Source organism: Artemia sp. Qi Xiang Cuo, chromosome 21 (assembly GCF_049724085.1).
Source record: "Artemia sp. Qi Xiang Cuo chromosome 21, ASM4972408v1, whole genome shotgun sequence".
Taxonomy (NCBI): Eukaryota; Metazoa; Arthropoda; class Branchiopoda; order Anostraca; family Artemiidae; genus Artemia; species Artemia sp. Qi Xiang Cuo.
Window position 1 is genome coordinate 41,425,539 of NC_142814.1, and position 20,792 is coordinate 41,446,330.

Below are 20,792 nucleotides of genomic sequence, written 5' to 3' on the forward strand. Positions count from 1 at the left end.
TGCAAAGGCACGTCGAAAAAGAGTTTGAAATTCCGTGTCCATACCCCCTACTCTGCGGTTACTGAAATCCCACTTAGGATTTATCAGTGATGGATTATTGTTGTCCCTTGGTGTTTTCTTCTTTTTTTTTGGCTGATAACTGAAAAGGAGAGGCTCTACTTAGGATGCTAAGCTAAGTGAAAAGTATTTACGAGACAAAAAACGCTAATTTCTGAAAAAGCTACGAAAACTTTCTTTAGCAATAAGTTTACTAAAAGACAACAGATCTGTTTTATTGAATCCTGATTCATAGATTTAAAAGTCTTTGCATTATTTTAAATGTTCCTTCGTAGCACTTGATCACATTACTTTCAGGATATGGACATTGAAGTGGACAATATAAATTAGTTGCAAGGAAAAAAATAATTTGGAAACTCAGCAAACGTGGTTTGAAAAACTAACCAAAACTGAATTGAATCTTAGAGACCATTTTGGAACTCCATGGTCATTATTGAATATCCAATTTGTTAAGAAACAAAAATGTTGGATTCCCATACTTGAATTGAATTTTCAACTTGTTGAACAGTAAACTAGTTGGATGTACTCCCATACTATTGTTTTTTTCTATTGATTCCATATATACTATTAAAATGTTGAATATATTTTTACTTCGTCGTCTATTGGCCTTTTTTATGATCCATATTTTTCTCTTTGATGTTTTTTTTACTTGATTTGCCCTTCCACCGATATACAGCAAGAGTATCGGTTGTTCTTTTGGGTTAAATTGATTGTCGGGGCTAGAACAGTCTAGATGGCTTACTATGATGGGAATGCCTTGAGTCTTGACGATGAGGGCACCATTAGAACCTGGAAAAAGTCAATGAATTGAATTGGAAAACATCAAACGATATTTAAATTATTTTTTTTATTACATGGTCGTATTTTTGGCTTTAAAATACACTTACTCTTATCTTATTTTACAAAAACTTAAAAACTACATTTTAGAGATTTTTGAAATAATGCAAAAAATCATTTAGTGTCAACTTGGTAAAGGAACATACTGAGTGCAAAAATGGTATCTTACACTTAAGATCAAAGTTAAAAATAAGTTTTTTCTTTTCACGTGAAAGTTCGAAGCGAAACTAAAACTTATAAGAAACAGAATTTACCCTATAGATGAAAGTGGCTATTGACACCCCCTTGCCCTTTCCAATCCCAAACTTGTACATGAATTTAAGATCCTTATTGGATTTCCATCGTGTTTGTTAGATTTCCAGTTTTTTCATTGAATTTTCCTTACTACCGTTTTAAATTTTCTAGGCCTGCTGTTGGTTTTCCAGTTACTTTCACTGAGTGTACTACACTAATGTAGAGTTTCCTAGGTTTATAATCTTATTTCTAGTAATAGAGATGCAATTTCCCTTTTTAATTTCTAAAATAAACAATAAAGACCAAATAAATAATCATTCACTAGTAAAAACATGAAGTATATTTCAGAAAAATTGGATATCTTCAATTTCTTAAGCCTCTCAGACTAGCAGCCAAGACCATTGTAAAAAAAAATTATGTACGTCAGGAAAGGCTGGTTTTCTTTCCATCTGGAAAACGAAGTTGAAAAGAAGGTGCAAATAAACTAAGGCACAAGTAAGATGAAAGGCATTCCCTCTTATTTCTTTTTCCATTTTTTAATACGAAGGAGAGACGGGGTTCAATAATAATTGTACAAATCCAGTATTCTCTGGAAACCGTTTACGAATTCTAAATCACACAGATTAGAAATAATATCAGACAGTTCTCTGAATATAGTTTAATTGTTTCATTTTTTTCGTAAAAGACCAATAACTGCTCTATAGTTGAAAAATTCATGCCCTATTATCATTACAATATTTTGTTTGTTTTGTTTAGCCGCCACCGATTTTTATTTCCGTATGACTTTGGGGGTTTGCCTTTGAAAAAAATTTGGGAAAAACATTTAAGAGACAATTTAAGAAATGATGAAAAAACTAAGGAAAAAGCCAATGAAGTTATGAATATGTGGTGCAAGATCTTTGCTATAGATTCTAATGAGGCATGAACACCATAAAGTGGTATCAAGGATTTCAAATTTCAAGCAGCATTTCTATATTAAGTATTTTTTCATTTTGCACAAAATTCAAAATTTTATCTGGAAAGCAATGGAGCTATAAGAACAGATATAAACTTATCCGTAGATGGAGTGGCGTAATACTGCGTCAGAACTTGACCCTAAAGACTGGGATTGGCAATTACGCGAGGAACTCCTCACTTCGATCATGACAGTTATCGGACCTACTCCCCCTCATATGCTAAATGTGATTCGTTGCAGCTGCGCACATTCCAACTGTGACAGTTTACGCTGTAGTTGCAAAAAAATGGGTTGCCTTGCACACTTGTTTGAAAAGACTGCCAAGGGATTGCGTGTTACAATAAGGATGTTTTTGTTGATAACGATGAAGAAGACGATGTTTAGTACAAATACTTGATATTATCCTTTTTAATTCAATCAAAACCGTAATTATCTTTTGCGTTGATTAGTATATTGTCACTCAGTATGATCTAGTATACTCAGGTTATGAGTATATTGTCACTCAGGGGTTAGTCTATAATTTTTGGTTTCTATAATTTAATAGTTGGTCTTTCGGTTCATTCTTCGTAGACTATCTCGTAATGTTTACGGGATAAGAGAGACGGGAGTTTTTCGATTATTTGATAGATTTGATAGGATAGATTCCGAGAAATGGTCGAAAGGGAGTCAATGGTGAATCTGTGACATGTAAATGGATTGGGTTCATCAAATATCGTAACTATGCAGTTATATGGTATGTGGGTCCATAGGGATTATCAAGGGTGATATATATGCATTTACATCTTATGTTGGTCGATGGGGTTCTCAGGATTGTTATGTTTATATAGTTCGGTAATGCACTGAGTACTGAGATTTATTGGATAGTGTTACCTTATACATAATATGGTTTGTGATTGAGGAAACAACGATCAAAAAGGTAAAGGCAATTTTCGTCCTACCTTCGTTGTCTGGAATTTATTGTGAGTACTATTCGTTGGTTGATGAAGATAGATGTTACTAGGTTTTATCTGAGCCTGATTATGTATTGTAATGATTGATTTCCAATAGGTTATTCTAATTCCTCTAATAAAAATAACGAGGCAGAATCACACGTTCTTTAAAACGAGTAGTCATAATACATAATAAGCAATACGATTGGGTACATTTATGGTGAATGTTACGCTACAAGACAATATTAAACGACTACACTGATATTATTACACGTATATTGATTTTAACAAAACGACATTATTATCATGTTAGTTTAAAATATATAGAATTTCCATTGGGAAATCTTAAACATATAAATTTCTTCTATGCTGTTTTAGAAACACGACGATATGAGATTAATTCCTTTAACTTTAAGTAAGGTCTCTTATTAAAACAATCATTTAAACACAAGTTACACTACATCATTAAATTTAAGGTCTTAGTTTATTACATGTTTCAGGCCTTCATTGTTCACGCACGTCCGTGCCGTTTAAGAAACGCATGTTGCAGCGTCATAACCACACGGTTTTACGTAAACGGCAATTACATTGAGGGAACTAGACAAAGCAAGAGCGTGTGAGGACCTCTATACCCACTTGTTTTCTAATGTATTCCCTTTTTCTTGACTTAGATGTTTTCAAGGGGTTCCGGGTTTAACTTCTGCATTTCAGCTGTTTCTCCGTGTTCTTCCTTTGAGTTTTGCTTTCTTAGTCTCAAAATTCTTCCATAATTAAAAGTAAGTAAGGTTCTCATAGTCATGGAAATCAAGAATACGAAACATACGGTCAGTAGTATACTCCACCAGAAATTGTTTGAGAATAAACCGTATCTATTCTCCACGTACGTTAATCTTTGGTCTTCATTAGTAAATAGGGGAATCTGGGAGTCCAAGGTTTCTCTTATTTTTGTAAGCGGTAATGTTCATTTATTCTTTTCTATTTTGGACCGTATTGTGGTTTTTAGTTCCTCACTATCTATATTTGGGATAGTGTATGATAGGTTGATGGCCTTAAAATTGATTATTTTAGGACTTATTATATTTGTGCTCGTAGTTATTAACAGCGTTTGAACTGTCGTCTCTTTAGTTACAAGTCAACATCCTTGTTTTATGGTTATCGTACCCACAACTTGTAATAGTAATTCGGTCCTGTAACTTGGATCGATTCTTTAAGTATTATTATAACAAGACAAAGTGCCAACAGTTTCTTTTGGAACAGAAAATAACCAAAGATCAATTCTAAGATGTATGAATATTTCTCGTTTAGTACTTCCTATCAAGGCTTCGCAAGAATTAGGGATTTCTTTCTGTTACGCGCTTTTAAAAATATATCTAACATGCAAGATCCAGATTTGACATTATAAATAGGTAACGTGAGCTGGCATACTAGGTTTTTGAATGATACGCACTCTTTTAAGTCTTGTGGATTAGCTAGGGCATATTTTCGTCTATCCTGATCAACAAGTAAATACTCTGCTTCAGGTGTGATAGTCATAAATGAATTTGTCTTCTTTTAATTAGCAGGGAAGGTAAAAATTTTGCACAAGTCGTATATCTATCGTTGATTTATCAATGAAATCGTTACTACCGCGAATAATTGTTCATTTATTTCCGTGATGTGGACTTCTAATTTGGTATAGTAAAGAAATAAATTTAATACTTCTGGCTCTATCGGTAAATGTAAACCAAACGTTAGATGCGTTTGTATTTCGTCTAAAATACTTTTTAGGTTAGAAGGATCTACTAGGTCATATGACAAAGTTCCTCCAGTAAGGGCAAATAATGCGAATTCAAACTTACTGTCGCTAGATTTAGTAATGACATGGTAAATACATCGAGTGATACCATGGTAAGGCTTGCATCTGTCACGAAACGATCAACTTCGTTCCTTAAATAATTCATTACTTTTACAGTTTTTGAGATTTTCTTAGATATCATTTCAACCTTATCTCTTTGGTAGTTTGCTGTGCTTGCTTGTATTTTTTTTGACATGTAACGTCACTTTCATGGCATTATTCAACTTTTGTACGTTTTCCCTCAGGATGTTTAAGTCTTCCTCCGTTGTTAAACCAAAAAGGCGGGAAGCAAGTTCTCCGATGATGAGAATTAGGCTTGTAGACCTACAGTATTTAATTCTTCGAAAGAATACTTCAAAAATTCTCGTGGTACTTTGTTTTAATTTTTGTATTTCCGTATTAAATAATTCAAATAAGGCTTATAATCTTTGCCTGTATAATATTAAGAATGCTTGATGAGTTGAGATATTCTGGGCATTTTTCTCATTTAGATCAGGTAATGGTTTGATACCTTCTTTTGTCGGCTCGTCTGTAAATGGAGTAATTGGGGAAGGGCGCTCGTAATTTTCTTTTGTAGGGGTAGAGTTGTCTTTCGTAGTGGAGTTGAGATCCACCACCCTCTGGGTAGCTCCCGATAAGTACACGCAAGCTTCCGTAGCAATAGTATTTTCGTAGTTATATAATTTTATTCATACGCAACAAGTTCCTAAATTATTATTCCTTATGACACCAAAATATTAAAAATCTTTTGTTTCTGTATTTTTAAGGATATTTCCGTCTGTCCGGTTTGTTAACCGTTCTACCCGATTGTGTTGTTACTTTCTCTTCGGTTTCTTGTGGTTTTTTCTCCTTAGGCGATATAAGATCGAACTTTTTGTATTGGTTTTTCAACAATTGTTGCCCTTTTAATTTTGTTTCTTTCGCGTGCGTGGCCGCTGAAGTTGGTTTTGACTTTCCTGTTTCCTTGACTGCTATCTTGCCTGATTCTCCGTCAGGTTCTTCGGAACTGATTTCCGATGATTCTGTATTATAACTTTTAAACGTGGCACTTTGCGTTTCCGACGCAGAACCTGCCCTTCCTTCGTAAATTTTACTCCTCTGGATGTAAAAGGTTTATTCCCCAACTCCCTCTCTTGACTTTTCAACTCGGGAGACTTGAAAGACCCTTGAGAACTCTGAGAGGAGTCAAGAGTTTTTGCAGGGTTCCTCCATTGTTTAGATCTCATGTCCTCAGGGGGATGAGGCATTTTCTGCACTAGTGTTTCCCTCCACGAAGTCCATTGTTTTGGCTTGACCTTGGACACGGTTATATCATGACACTGTCCTTGCTGGTCATCCTTGGGAGTTTGATTCCAAGGCAGTGTACTTTGCCTCGTTTTTATGGGGAAATTTATTAAATCCATAGCTTCTCGTAGATATGTTATAATTGAATCTTTGGGAGGAGAGTTCTTTACAATAATATTCGGAGTTTCCATAGCTCTGTTCAATTCCTCCTGTAGTGATAGGGGTCTCTCTCTTGGGGTTGCTGGGGAAACCATATCGTCTGGAAATCTTTTGGGGGGGGGGCAAGGGGTAGAGATTCTATCAGGATAAATTTGGGTTTTTGGAGATATCGTACAACCTAGTTCTCCTGCGCTCTCCGATGATGAAATTTTTGGACTTTATGGTGGTTTTATTCTCACTGGTATTAGAGACTTTCTTTTGGGAATAACTAGCTTTTTCATAGCTAAAACTTCTTCGAAGTTTTCCTCATCACTCTCATTTTCAAATAATCCTGCTTGAAATTAAACGGTTTTAACTCAGCTAACCTTGATTTAGGGGGTTCGTTTTCTGTATCTGACGAATGGGTAGACGAGAGTCGCGATACCCATCTTTTCGGGAATTTGGCTCTTTATTTGGCTGACATGTGCCTTATAAGTTCTTCCATTATCGGGGTTCACGATTTTAAAAGTAAAATCGTGATCGTACTTTTTAATTATTCTATACGGTCCAGAATATTTATTGAAAAGTTTTTTGCCTTCTGCCTTTGCCTCATTTTTTAGGTAGACGCAATCTCCTATCTTAAAATCTATTTATCCCTTAACTTTGGGTAGGTTTCTTAGCTCTTGGCTTATTTTACATTTCTTGAACTCTTGCCTAACTATCTTGTAAGTTCTCATCCTATTTATGAATTCTTGTTTGTAGTCCTCCGTATTATTGTAATATTGTCGGGACTCAACAATATCATCATACGGTATTCGGAAGTCGCGACCAAATAATAAACAAAAAGGTTTCTTTGGTAGTTTCTGAATAAGCAGTATTTATTATATTGGTCAAATAAGGTAAAAATTTATCCCAGTCGTTCCTGTTGTCTTTTGTATAAATACTTAAGACATTCGAAAATATTTTATGTCTATTTCGATTTTACCATTAGCTTGTGGGTGATAAGGAGATGTCACCAGCTTCTCTATATTAAAAAAACTCATTAAATCTTTTGTTACATTAGAAACAAAATTACTTCCGTTATCGTATGACCAGGTTAGGAATGCCAAATTTTAAAAATAATTTTGCTAACGCCTTACTCGTAGCGTACTCGCCTTGATTTTTTAATGCTTTAGCAAATGTAAATTCGGAAAAGTGATCTATAACTGAAATAATACAAGTGTGGCCCCTGTTGGAAACAGGTAGGCCTCCACCTGTTTCCTTAAGTTATTAAGTTACATTTTTTCTTAACTTACATGCTTCGCATGTATTTACAAAGTCTTTAAGTTTTGTTAATGCCGACGGCACATAAAAATATTGTTTTAATTTATGGATGGTTTTAGTTATCCCTAAATGTCCACCTATATCTGAATAGAAATATTCGAATGAAGGTATTATTAAGTTTTGGGGTAATACAGGTATTATTGAGGTTTGGTTTCTATTTGCCTCGGCTGTCACAATTCTGCATAAGATTTCTTCGTCAAGATCATAATAAAAATTATCTATTTCTATTCTAAGAGTTTTGTATTTATCTGGTAATACATCATCGTTCACGAAATAATTAATAAGTGCTAGACACATTTCATCATTATTTTGATTTCTTTTTATATTTTCCAAGGATAAGGTACAATAGTTATTCTTATTTTCTTTTACTCTATCTTTAACTTTGTTTTTCTTATACTCGCGTTTACTCTTAGTATTGATAGCATTAATTTCTTCGTGCTTGGGTTCCGACGGAGTTTTTGGCTTCTCGGCTTCAGAAAGTATCTTGTCGGAAATATTTTCGGGGAATCCACTCAAGAAGTCACAAGCTTCAATTTGTTTACCTTTTAAATATTCAAACTCGTAATCTAGGTCTTGGATTTTCATAGTCCATCTAGCTAGAATTCCTGTGGGGTTTTTAAAAGTGGCCAAGTATTGCAGGCTTTTGTGATCTGAACGCAGTTTAAATTTTCGACCAATTAAATAATGTCTAAATTTATCCAAATGGTAGATTATAGATAATAATTCTAGGTTTGTGGCGGAATAACTACTTTCGCCTTTTGATAAAGTTCTGCTCGAATAGCATATAACTCTTTCTATTTTTTCTGACTAGGCGATCCCTCTAGAGGATTAGGGTTTTCTACCGGGGCTATTTGGGATAGGATAGCACCAATGCCCTTCGAACTGGCATCAGTTGTAACCACAAATTGTCCGTATTCGAAATCAGGCAACGATAATAATGGTTCCGAAGTGAGTGCCTTTTTGAGACGGTCTAGGGAAGTTTCAGCTTCCTGAAACCAAGTAATCTTCTGTGAACTATTGTTTTGTTTACTTCCTTTAGTTAATTTGGTTAGGGGTTTCGCAATTTGGGCATAGTTGCGTACGAATTTTCTAAAGTAACTAGTGAGGCCTAAAATTCCTCTTGATTCCTTCATAGTTCGATGGGGTTTAAGATTTTCAACACATTTTATTTTGTCTGGGCCTTGGATATCTCTCGTTGTGTCACCACTACTCCTAAAAATTTAATTTTGGATTGAAATAAGTTTACTTTTTCCGGCCGGAATTTTAGATTACCTTCTCTGAATTTCTCGAACACTTTAGTTAGTGTTGCTAAATGTTGTTCAGCATTTTCTCCTACACATATGACATCATCAACAAAATGAATTATATTCTTTAATCTTCTTAATAGGTGTAATAAGGGTTTGCATAGCACGCTTGAACTTGTCTTAAGTCCAAAGGTTACTCTTAAGTACTCATATAAACCACATTCGGTTGTAAAAAACACAGTTTTATAGGCATCTTTCTCTGGAATTTTTACCTGGGGATATCCTTGGGTAAGATCTAAAGAAGTAAAAATTTTGTTTTTGCTTGAGATAGAGTCAAGAATTTCGTCTATTCTTGGCAAAGGAAATTTATCACTGATTTCTTGCTTGTTAAGGGCTCTATAATCTACTAAAAGTCTCTGGTCACCATTCTTTTTTCGGACTTAGATCACGGGTGCTGAATACGGACTTATACTGGGGCGTATATTGTTATCTTTTTTCTAATTCGTGAATTTTATTTTTCAACCACTTCTTATGCTTATACGGTATTAGATACGGCTGTTTCACGACAGGATTACCGGTCGTTAGAATTGAATGCTCATAAAACGGTATCAGTCCAATGTCATCTTCAGATGCAGAAAACATATCTTTAAAATTCCACAATTATTCGCATAATTTTTTCTTGAGTTCCAAGTCAGTAACATGATCCATATTAAATTTGTTTAAGAATTGCGCTTTAGTTAGAAGGTATTTGTCATTTGATGTATTAATGGTGTTAACTAGGTTTCTTTTGTAATTTTTCCACCTATCTAAATCATTCTCTGAGATAACTTGGATTTGAACTAGACATAATACCTTTTTTATCGTAATTGTATCATTTTCATGATTATTAGTCACCCAAATAAAACCTTCTCTTTTTTCGTAAGATATAATCTGTTCTTCACATAACAGATTTTCGGGAATTCCATCCGACGGGATCGCAAACCATATTTCGGATTTGTCGCTCACTGGTTCAATCATTTGTGATATTTGAACTCTTAGCATCGCTTTGGGAGGGACTTTTGTTTTCTGTATTGCGAACCCATAATATTTTTCTTCCCTTTCATTGTCTATTAAGTTTAGGCTGGCATTATATTGCTTCGTGCCTTCCGCCAATAACGTTGGTTGCGTATGAACCGCGTTGGGTTTTACTACTTTTTTCCATAATTTCACTATTTCCTTGATTTCATCCGACCTATAATGTCGCATATCTCCTATTTTCATTTTTGCAGATTCGATCCATTTATTATTTAAATTTACTTCCCTTCTCCGATGTCTCCCAAAATAAGGAAGCAGATTTCTGGTTATGCCGTGTCCTCTTTGTAGCAAGAAATCAGGTTCAAAAAATTGTGAAATTATACCGCCAAAAATTCTATTTACTGTTACACCCTCTTTCACATCCTCTGTTACAATCTCTTAGAGTAGGGGAAGGGTTATTTGCCGGGTATACAAGCCTTTCGTTTGCTACGTCTAATAATACCTTATTCGACCTTAAACAATTTGCTCTGATAATGGCTTCATACGGAAAATTGTTGCATATCATAAAGTTTGTCGGAAAAATTATATTATCCCATTACACATCTAGCCGAATTGAACCTTTTGCATCCAATTTATGTCCTATTGCGCTAGCTAAATTGGGATTATTAAAAATTTTCCGTCGCCTAATATGCAGAGGTAACTTATTAAATACGCGTGAGTTTATTATATTAACTGTCACACCAGAGTCAACTAGTGCCATAAAGTAAACATTTGCCACACAGAAATCATTAAATATAGGTAACGTATTATTCCTATTACTAAAAAATGGTAATATTATTGGGTTGGATCTATAAAAAATTTTAGCCCCCTGTTGGGTCCATTTTATTCTTCTGAGGGGCCTGACACGTTTCCCTGCGGGTTTATTTGTTTATTTCATATGTTGGCGCCTGCAACAGATATTCAGATATGCCCATGGAATCTCTAGCTAACTGATTGACATTTGTTTGTCGATTCTGCCTTGTATCATTTCGATGATTTGGATTTCTTGGGGAAGTATACCTTGTATCGTATACCGTGGCTCCTGGCACTTTCGAAAAATTAGCATTTTCCGTCGGTAAGTTTCGGTATTTCTATTAAATCTCGTAGGATTTATCATTCTGGCGCTATATTGGTTTTTTCAAGTATTTGAGTTTTGGACTCGATAATTATTTTGTCTGTTGGGGGGGGGGGGGGAGGGTTATACAAATTCTGTTGGTACGCATTGTGAGGTACTGGTAGGCGTAATCTTCCCTGCCTATAACCTTGTGCACCTCTGGCATTTAAATTTGAATATAGGCTACCATTACGCCTATATTCTTCTGCACGAATGGCACCAAAATTTGTTCTCCCGAACAAATGGTTGCCATAATTTGGTGTATTCCCGACGGCATTCCCTGGTGCCGTTATGGCTCTGATCCTAGAACGGCATTCTCTCGCGATATGCCCAATATGATTACAAGTATAACATCTTATTACTGTAGGATTGTTTCCATAATTGATTGGTTTAACGGGCTGAAAACGTACTATTTTTTGCCTAGTGGGTTCTTGTGTTCTATTTCTTTGTGGTACTGGGGCATTATCCCTTGAAAAGAAATTGGGAGAAGCCTGACCTTCAAGGGAGGCTAGCCTTGTGGTCGATTCGCCCATGCTATTTATTTTTGTTTTACTGTGATTTGCCATAATCGTGTCAATTTCGATCATTCGTCCCACCTCATGAACTGCAAGATCTAACGTTTGAATATTTTTGGATATTACGATTCTATATAATTTTGGGGGAAGCCCTTGCATAAATGCATGTGGTATGATTTTGTCATACAATTCTCCTGAACCTTTTCCAAATTTTGCTTCTAATGAAATTCTTATATTATATAAATATTCTCTCACATTCTGTCTTTGGTCAAAGCATGCCGTTCCGTGTTTTAATTTATGTGTTGAACTAGTCTCAATAAATCTGTCTCTAAACACTGTTAGTAATTTGTCTACCGTGTTTATTGGGAGGTTGTTATTGTCCCCTATAATATTTTTAATTTATTTAAGAATGTTAGGGCTTGGCATCTCAATCTTTGGAGAAGCATACTTATTAATGTTTTTAGTTATGTTTTAGTCATCTCTACAAATTAGGCCAATTGGATATTAAATTCGTCGACGTCTGATTGTCCATCATATTGCGAAATAGATTTTGTTATTTCTACATTTTTCGCGACCAACTTTTGCGCCATTAATAGTTCACTTAATTCTTCTGACATCGTTGCGTTTTTTTTAAATAATTAAACCAACTTTACAAAATTACGAAATTAGTTAACCTATTCAGGGGGGATCTACTATCTCCTATGAGATATTCTAACCGGGTTTCCCTATTATAGCTTAGTGGTTTTAGGCCTAAACACTTTTTCTTACAAGTCTGTATCTATCCACTGATTTAATTTTAATTAAGAAATTTGTAGCATAACTAGTTCGCATGTTTTCCTCCAAGTTTTACGACCACGCCAGCTGTTAAGGGGGGGTGGAAAAGACCGCACCACTTGTGCCGTTAATTTTTCTAGGCTTGTGACAAAGACTTGTGCCGCTTAGATTTATCCTGTGCCGCTGAAGATTGCCTTGTGCCATTGAGGACCGGGCCACTTGTAATGAGGGGAAATGAATTCAATTATAAAGAGGGGTAGAAAAATGATCGCGCCCCTCCCTATGGGAGAAAATAAAAATAGATTAAAGTACCAGGTTTGAATTGTTTTGTGGGGTGATTGTGATTGTTCAATGAGGAATTAATTTGGGTTGGGGAGCCATCAGTTTAGGAGCGTAATCATACTTCGTAGGGTTATCAGATTCCTTGGGAGCGTAACAATGGAGACAATTGAACTAGTTATCTACTTTGCAGTGAGATAGAGGCATATAATAAAAACAAACACAAATATAAAAGTAATAGGTTTATTAAGACTTACATTTGAGTATACAGCAATGTACGTATATAAGCAAAACTTCAATTCAATCGTGCTGACAGTCGGGATGATAACATCATAATAGCTCATAGAATAGTAGTGACATAATGACGCGAAAAACACTTTTCATCACTATATAACACGAGTTCTGATTCTGTGCCCTAAGAGCTATTTCACGATTGGCCAAACTCCTGTGGAGGGGCCGCTACTTTATCATTATGTTGACAAACTAAAATCATTGGCTAACTAACCGTCCAATAATTTATTTTCAATATTTTGATCATTAAATATTCATATTCCTATGATAACTTGAAACTTCCTATGAAACTTTGTATAAAACATTGTCTCGTGATTTTTTGTCAAGTATTTTCGTGAAATTCAAAACCATCTCCTTTGATTTATACCGTCAATTAACCGGCAGCTTTTTTCGCATTTCACATCTGTCGGTCTGTAAAACAAAACGTGTGAAATGCTGCGAAGCACCACAAAGTACTCTGGAATTCATCAGCTCTTTTGCGAATATAATCGTCTTTTTTTGTACTTTTAAGGGATGTTTGGCTAAGAATAAAATGCGGTTTTTCTTTTGTTGATTAAGAATTTAGACTCAAGTTTGAAACGTGATTCAAATTCAATTAGGGGGAGTTTAATTTATATCGGAAATACTTTTAGAAGGAAACAATTTTATTTTTATATTTTAAATATATCACATATTACTTACGGTACAGTTGTTATTGATACACGTTCCCGTGTTTGGTGTTTGAGGTGCACAAGTAGGCTTTCCGCGTGTGAGGAGTACCCTTGTGCAGCATCATTCATAGGGGCCATTCATTGAACAAAGGAGTGCTCAACGGAGTCTTGAGGAAGGGGGGTTTTGAGGCAGGTATTGTTGGGATGATAGCCTCAAAGTTTGGTTCACTACTAATGGAGAAATGGTGAGACCATTGACTGTGAGGACTACCTGAGCTGACTCTGTAGTGGGGGCTCTCAGAAGAGTAGAGCATGCAAAGTCTGTTAAGGTAGTTAGTCTCAATGGAATCAGTATGACGTCATATTGGGATGAACCAACACCGAGGTGATTGTTGTTGCCCCAGCAGCATATTTGTGGGAGGGCTAAGAGATGCTGACTGGGTATTGTCTCGAGGTCTTGGTGTCTGTATCCATTAGAATGATGGAGGGTTTGCTTTTGGCAGCAACAAGAGATTGTATCTTGCTCTGCAGTGGGGGCTCTCTGAGGAAACGAGCATGCAAAGTTTGTGATAAACCTTGAGTTGTGTATGTGGTCCAAGTTCCTGCCATCTGAAATAGTAGACATCAGATTAGTAACACTATGGTAGTTGCTGCCCCAGCAACGTTTTGGTGGGGCCCGGGAAGCATTCTTTACCCTTACTGAGGGCACAAGTGGTGCACGACGAAGGGATTGGCTTGGTCAAAAGAGAGGCGCGTGAGGCCTCAGGTGAGCCAAAGTCTTGCACTGCGATTGCACTAATGTAGCATCAATTTTGCAAGCAATAAGCCAACATGCTCTTGAACTTTCGATGTATATTTTCTACGAGTGAATTCGTTGTGAAAAATAGTCATGTGGGGACTAGAGTGGCTCTATGATTCCGGGATCATGGATACCACTCCGCAAGACTAAAGGGAGTGAAGGTGAGCTTGCCCCAATATAGCTTGGCTTGAGGTGTGCAAGGGTGTAACTAAATTGGCCTTGTTTGAGGGAGAATTTGAAACATTCATTAGAATGACCCTGGAGGATGGATCACTTGGCTCACATTACGAAGGCGAGCGCAGCTAGACGCGTGATTCCATGCAAACTGCAGGACACATGGAACGTCTATATTTTGAACGCAAATTGCATGTCCAGACTTTGAGCTTGGACTACGTCTAGCTGAGAGACGGTTGTTGCTATTTTATGGTATTGTTTACCATCACTGCGAGGCTCCTTGATACTATTTGTTGTTGATTACAACCTATAGAGAATGTAAGCGATCTCGTCAAGTTCTGTTTCAACTGTTGATGTTGAGAGGATTTGGTGAGAGGTATTTGTATCGTTATGCTTGTCTAATGTGCATGTTTTGGCTGTGGGTTAGGGACCAAATGGTACATAGAGTGCAAGAGATATTATCAATTCTACTTTTATCAGGGTTATGCCTCTTGTGGATCACACTTTTACTTGTCACACAACTGGGTCCTGGTCACTGAGCTCCTTTTTGGTGGAACGAGAGGAGTGTTATCATTATGGGCTGTGCACAGTAGAAGCCATAATGAGGATGAATCCAAATTCTTCTCAATTGAAACACTTTGAGTGACAGCCTTCGGCACAGGAATAGACTACTATGACTTTGATAGTAGAAAATTGGTTTATTTGATGTTGAACTGTTGACTCCAAGGGGCATGCTGGCACTACAGGCTTAGTGGTGACCAGGTGACTTTGGATGATGGGTTTGAAAAACAAATGACCCTGTCATTTTATATAAAACCCCACGGCCTCAGCTCAGGCAAGACGACCCGCTTGACTTAAGCATATTAGTCAGCGGAGGAAAAGAAACTAACAAGGATTCCCCAAGTTGCGGCGAGCGAAGAGGGATAAGCCCAGCACTAAGGGTCAATTGAATACTTCGGGAGGCAATTTCGACCGATGCAGTGTTTGGGAGCCTCGTAAGACCGTCGTTTGTCCAGTCTAAAGTCCTCAAGAAAGTGGCCCGATTGCCCAGAGAGGGTGTCAGGCCCTTAGGAGGGATTAACGCTTGGCATTCCGAGGTCTCTCTAGAGTCGTGTTGCTTGAGAATGCAGCACTAATCAGGTGGTAAACCCCATCTAAGGCTAAATACGAATGTGAGACCAATAGAAGACAAGTACCGCAAGGGAAAGTTGAAAAGAACTCTGAAGAGAGAGTTAAACATTGCGTGAAATCCTCTGGGGGTTTAAAACGGAAGGACTTTCGAAGTTCGAGCCATCTTCGGGATCGTCGTTGCGGGTAGCGAGTGCTGATGTGATCGCTGAGGGCAGCCTCGGCTGTTCTCTGGTCATGTTGGTCATCTAAGTTGCTCACGTCGTGTATTCCCCGGTGGATTCGCAATCCGCACGCGGCTGGAACGGTGTCAAAGGACCCAGTGCTTTTGTTGCTTCGGCTTCAAGACAATGGATTCCCGGCAACGATTCGGCCCGGCTTCTTTTGCTGGGAGCCTCTTTGTGGGTCTCCTGGGTAAGCGGAGAGTAGGCGAGTTCCATCCGACCCGTCTTGAAACACGGACCAAGGAGTCTAACTTGTGTGTGAGTCGTAGGTCGATGAGAAGACCGATGGCAGAATGAAAGTTAAGACATTGCTTGCGATGCTGATGGGAGATCCCTCTCCTCTGGAGAGGGCGCATCCCAGGGACGTCGTGATCCTGTTGCGGATGCGAAGCACCTAGAGCACACATGATGGGACCCGAAAGATGGTGACCAGGTCGAAATCAAGGGAAGCCCTGATGGAGGAGCGAAGCGATTCTGACGTGCAAATCGATCATCGGAGCTCGGTATAGGGGCGAAAGACTAATCGAACCATCTAGTAGCTGGCTCCTCCCAAAGTTTCCCTCAGGATAGCTGGCACTCAAGCAAAGGAGACGTGAGTCTCTTCATGGTAAGTTACTGAGGAGCTGCTTGTTGGCCGTAACGTCCTCAACAGCGTATCCAAATCACAAGGGGTGAGATAATTATCCGCCCGGGGGGGGTTTGGTTGGACGGCGGTTTGATCCGAGTGCCCCTTGGGCCACTGTTGGTAAGCAGAACTGGCGCTGTGGGATGAACCAAATGTCCGTTTTAAGTGCCATAACCAATGCATATTCCCGATCCCACGGAAAGGAGTTGGTTGCTCCAGATAGCAGGACGGTGGCCATGGAGGTAGGATACCGCTTAGGAGTGTGTAAGAACTCACCTGCCAAAGCAACTAGCCCTTAAAATGGAAGGCACTTTAGCATTGTGCTGATACCGGACCGCCGGTAGCAGAGCTCATCGATCCTTGGTGATCGTTGCTGACGCACCGGTGAGTAGGGAGGTCGCATTGGTTTCGTTGAAGGGCTTGGGCGTGAGCCTGCCTGGAGCGGCCAGTGGCACAGATCTTGGTGGTAGTAGCAAATACTCGAGAGAGATCCTTGAGGCCTGTCGTGGAGAAGGGTTCCATGTGAACAGTGGTTGTACATGGGTCAGTCGGTCCTAAGCCCAAACTGAAATGGTAGCACAAGACGAGCGTTGAACGAAAGAGACACGAAGTGTTGATCGCAAAGCGTGAGGCTTGTGGCAAGGGCGAAAGGGAATCTCAAGGGTGAAAGGGACCGTACGGATAACCACATCAGGTCCCCAAGGTGAACAGCCTCTAGGTGATAGATGAATGTAGGTAACGAAAATCGGCAAATTGAATCCTGGCCAGGTCGAAATCAAGGGAAGCCCTGATGGAGGAGCGAAGCGATTCTGACGTGCAAATCGATCATCGGAGCTCGGTATAGGGGCGAAAGACTAATCGAACCATCTAGTAGCTGGCTCCTCCCAAAGTTTCCCTCAGGATAGCTGGCACTCAAGCAACTGAGTCTTGAGTCTCAGCAGGGCACTCGACTGATGAGAGTCTGTGTGGCCGTAACGGCCTCAGCATCGTCTCACACTGTCCAGTGGTGAGATGACTTGCCGACCGTGGGGGTTTTGGTGGGCCGGAGGGTGGATCCGAGTGCCCAGTGTGCCACTTTTGGTAAGCAGAACTGGCGCTGTGGGATGAACCAAATGTCCGTTTTAAGTGCCATAACCAATGCATATTCCCGATCCCACGGAAAGGAGTTGGTTGCTCCAGATAGCAGGACGGTGGCCATGGAGGTAGGATACCGCTTAGGAGTGTGTAAGAACTCACCTGCCAAAGCAACTAGCCCTTAAAATGGAAGGCACTTTAGCATTGTGCTGATACCGGACCGCCGGTAGCAGAGCTCATCGATCCTTGGTGATCGTTGCTGACGCACCGGTGAGTAGGGAGGTCGCATTGGTTTCGTTGAAGGGCTTGGGCGTGAGCCTGCCTGGAGCGGCCAGTGGCGCAGATCTTGGTGGTAGTAGCAAATACTCGAGAGAAATCCTTGAGGCCTGACGTGGAGAAGGGTTCCATGTGAACAGTGGTTGTACATGGGTCAGTCGGTCCTAAGCCCAACCTGAAATGGTAGCACAAGACGAGCGTTGAACGAAAGAGACACGAAGTGTTGATCACAAAGCGTGAGGCTCGTGGCAAGGGCGAAAGGGAATCTCAAGGGTGAAAGGGACCGTACGGATAACCACATCAGGTCCCCAAGGTGAACAGCCTCTAGGTGATAGATGAATGTAGGTAACGAAAATCGGCAAATTGAATCTTTAACATCGGGATAAGGATTGGCTCTGAAGGTTGAGGGTGTCGGGCTTGGAGCAAGATGCGACTGGCTACCGAGTTGGGCTTGGGTGCTTGCAAGGGTGCTCTATCCCTTCTCAAGCTGGTCGTGGACGGCCTAAGCAGTGATCTTAGTGCCTTGCTTCGGCTTGGTGTGGAGCCTTGGCGCCCAATGAACGACCAACTCAGAACTGACAGGATCCAGGGGAATACGACTATCTAATTAAAACAAAGAATTGCGAAGGCGCCATCGCGTGTTGACACAATGTGATTTCTGCCCAGTGCTCTGAATGTCAAAGTGAAGAAATTCAACGAAGCGTAGTTCTGCGTAAAAGAAGACCCTGTTGAGCTTGACTCTAGTTCGGCATTGTGGAGTGACATGAGAAGTTTAGCACAAGTGGGAGATGGTAACATCGGCAATGAAATACCACTACTTTCATGGTCGCTTCACATACTCAGGGAAGCGGAGGCAAGGCCCTTTGGGGACTTGTTTGTGATGTCAAGGGAGTCCACCTGTGGGTGGCGCTCTTGATCCGTGCTGAGGACAGTGCCGAATGGGGAGTTTGACTGGGGCGGTACGTCTGTGAAATGATAACACAGATATCCTAAGGCCAGCTGAAGGAGAACAGAAACCTCCCGTAGAGCAAAAGGGCAAATGCTGAATTGATCCCGACTTTCAGTACGAGTACGGACTGCGAAAGCACGGCCTATCGATCCTTTTGGCTTTAAGAAATTTAAGAAAGAGGTGTCAGAAAAGTTACCACAGGGATAACTGGCTTAAGACGGCCAAGCGTTCATAGCTACGTCGCTTTTTGATCCTTCGATGTCGGCTCTTCCTATCATTGCGAAGCAGTATTCGCCAAGTGTAGGATTGTTCACACACCAACAGGGAACGTGAGCTGGGTTTAGACCGTCGTGAGACAGATTAGTTTTACCCTACAGACGTTCAAAGCCGTTGCTATAGTAATCCTGCGAAGTACGATAGCAACCGCAGGTTCGGGCATTTGGTTTTGCACTTGGTCGAACGGCCAATGGTGCGAGCCTACGTCCGTGTGATTATACCTGAAAGCCTCTGAAGGTAGAATCTGTGCTGGAGTTCACAACGGCACCATGCGTTCGGGCTCACCTGTGGCTAAACGTAAACTGGTCCTTTAGCTTTTAGCAATGGGTGCTAGTGCTTCGGAGCCAAGGTTTAGCGGTTGCTTGCCCTCAGGAGACGGTGATAGGACAGCTTCACCGTCGAAAAAATCAAATATTCCATAAGGTCGAATGCCAAAATCACTTGTAGACAACTTGGGTACCGGCCGGGCTGTTGTAAACGGTAGAGCAGTAATTTAAGCTGCGATCTGCTGAGACTAAGCCTACGACCGGGAGATTTGTCTTGCCAGCGGGCAAGTCCCCCAAATTCACTTGAATGATTTTCAAGTGTTGGTCGTAAGGAGTCGTGTATCGAGAATAAAAGGGTGAGTACAAGGTACTCAAAAATGAAGGGGGGTCATTCTAAACCCATTGTATGGGTAGCAGAAATTAGAATAACTCGGCGAGAGTGTCAAGACTCGGGAAATCTCTTGAAACGGGCAGTGAACGGGAATAAAACCTATTCCGTTCTCTGTCTATGTGTTTGCCAAGCACAGGCATTAATTTTGGTCTCTTTTGGCGACCTATGAGGGTGCCCTTCGGGCACCCGCACTTTCAATAAATTATTACTATATTATTACTTGTTGTAAGTTTTTGCAATGATTGTTTATTTAATATCTGTTCGTTTTGGGTTTCATTTATTCTTCAATAGTAATTTCTCGTCGTTTAGAGTTTAAATTTTAAAAGGTATTTGTATCTGCTGAGCTTAAGTTTAAAATGGCATTTACTTTTCTTAGAAAAACTTATTTTTTGGAAAGTTTTTTTTTAATTAATCTAAGAAAAATATAATAAATAGCATGTAGTCAGAGTGGTTAATTGACCAGACTTTTTCAAAAAGAAGAAAAAAGCTTCTGGAGATTTCTAAGGAAGTTTTAGAGACAACTCAGGCGAAGGATGTTTTTTGTGCCTTACCATATGTATCTGGGCTAAATGAAAAACTTAAAAGAATTTTACAGAGCAATGGTCTAAAGCTAGCTTTAAAGGGTAATAATGCTTTGGGTAGTTTTCTAAATTCTGGGAAGGATCTAACTTCATTAGGGCAACAAAGTAGGGTCTTTCATATCCCATGTACTTGCAGAAGCTAATATGTGGGACGTACTAACCAGAATTGGGAATCTAAAGACTCCAATCCATGTTCCCAAAAACATAACACTCGTCCATTAACCTATCCCAGAAACAAGGAGACAGATGAAAACACTGAATAGCGAACATTTCCATAGAATCAAAAAATAAATAAGCAAGGATTAGACTTAGAGGTGTACCCATTGATAAACCGAAAACCTGTTGATGAAGTTCTCCTCTAAACCAAAATAAGAGGAATACTTGTTGACCAACAAAACCAATCTCATATTAACTTTGACGTCCATGCTTGCCAAAGTTAATCTTTTATAAATTCAAAATGTTTTAGTATTCTATTATTTAATATGAAATTTTAATATAAACTTTCATATCAAAGATAC

The 20,792-nt window shown here is 39.2% G+C and overlaps 2 pseudogenes; both read left to right on the forward strand.

Annotated features, from left to right (window-relative positions):
- Window positions 1-14,564: 14,564 nt before the first annotated feature.
- Window positions 14,565-14,719, forward strand: LOC148939554 (5.8S ribosomal RNA; annotated as a pseudogene).
- Window positions 14,720-15,305: 586 nt separating this feature from the next.
- On the forward strand, window positions 15,306-19,575 carry LOC148939555 (large subunit ribosomal RNA; annotated as a pseudogene).
- Window positions 19,576-20,792: the final 1,217 nt, after the last annotated feature.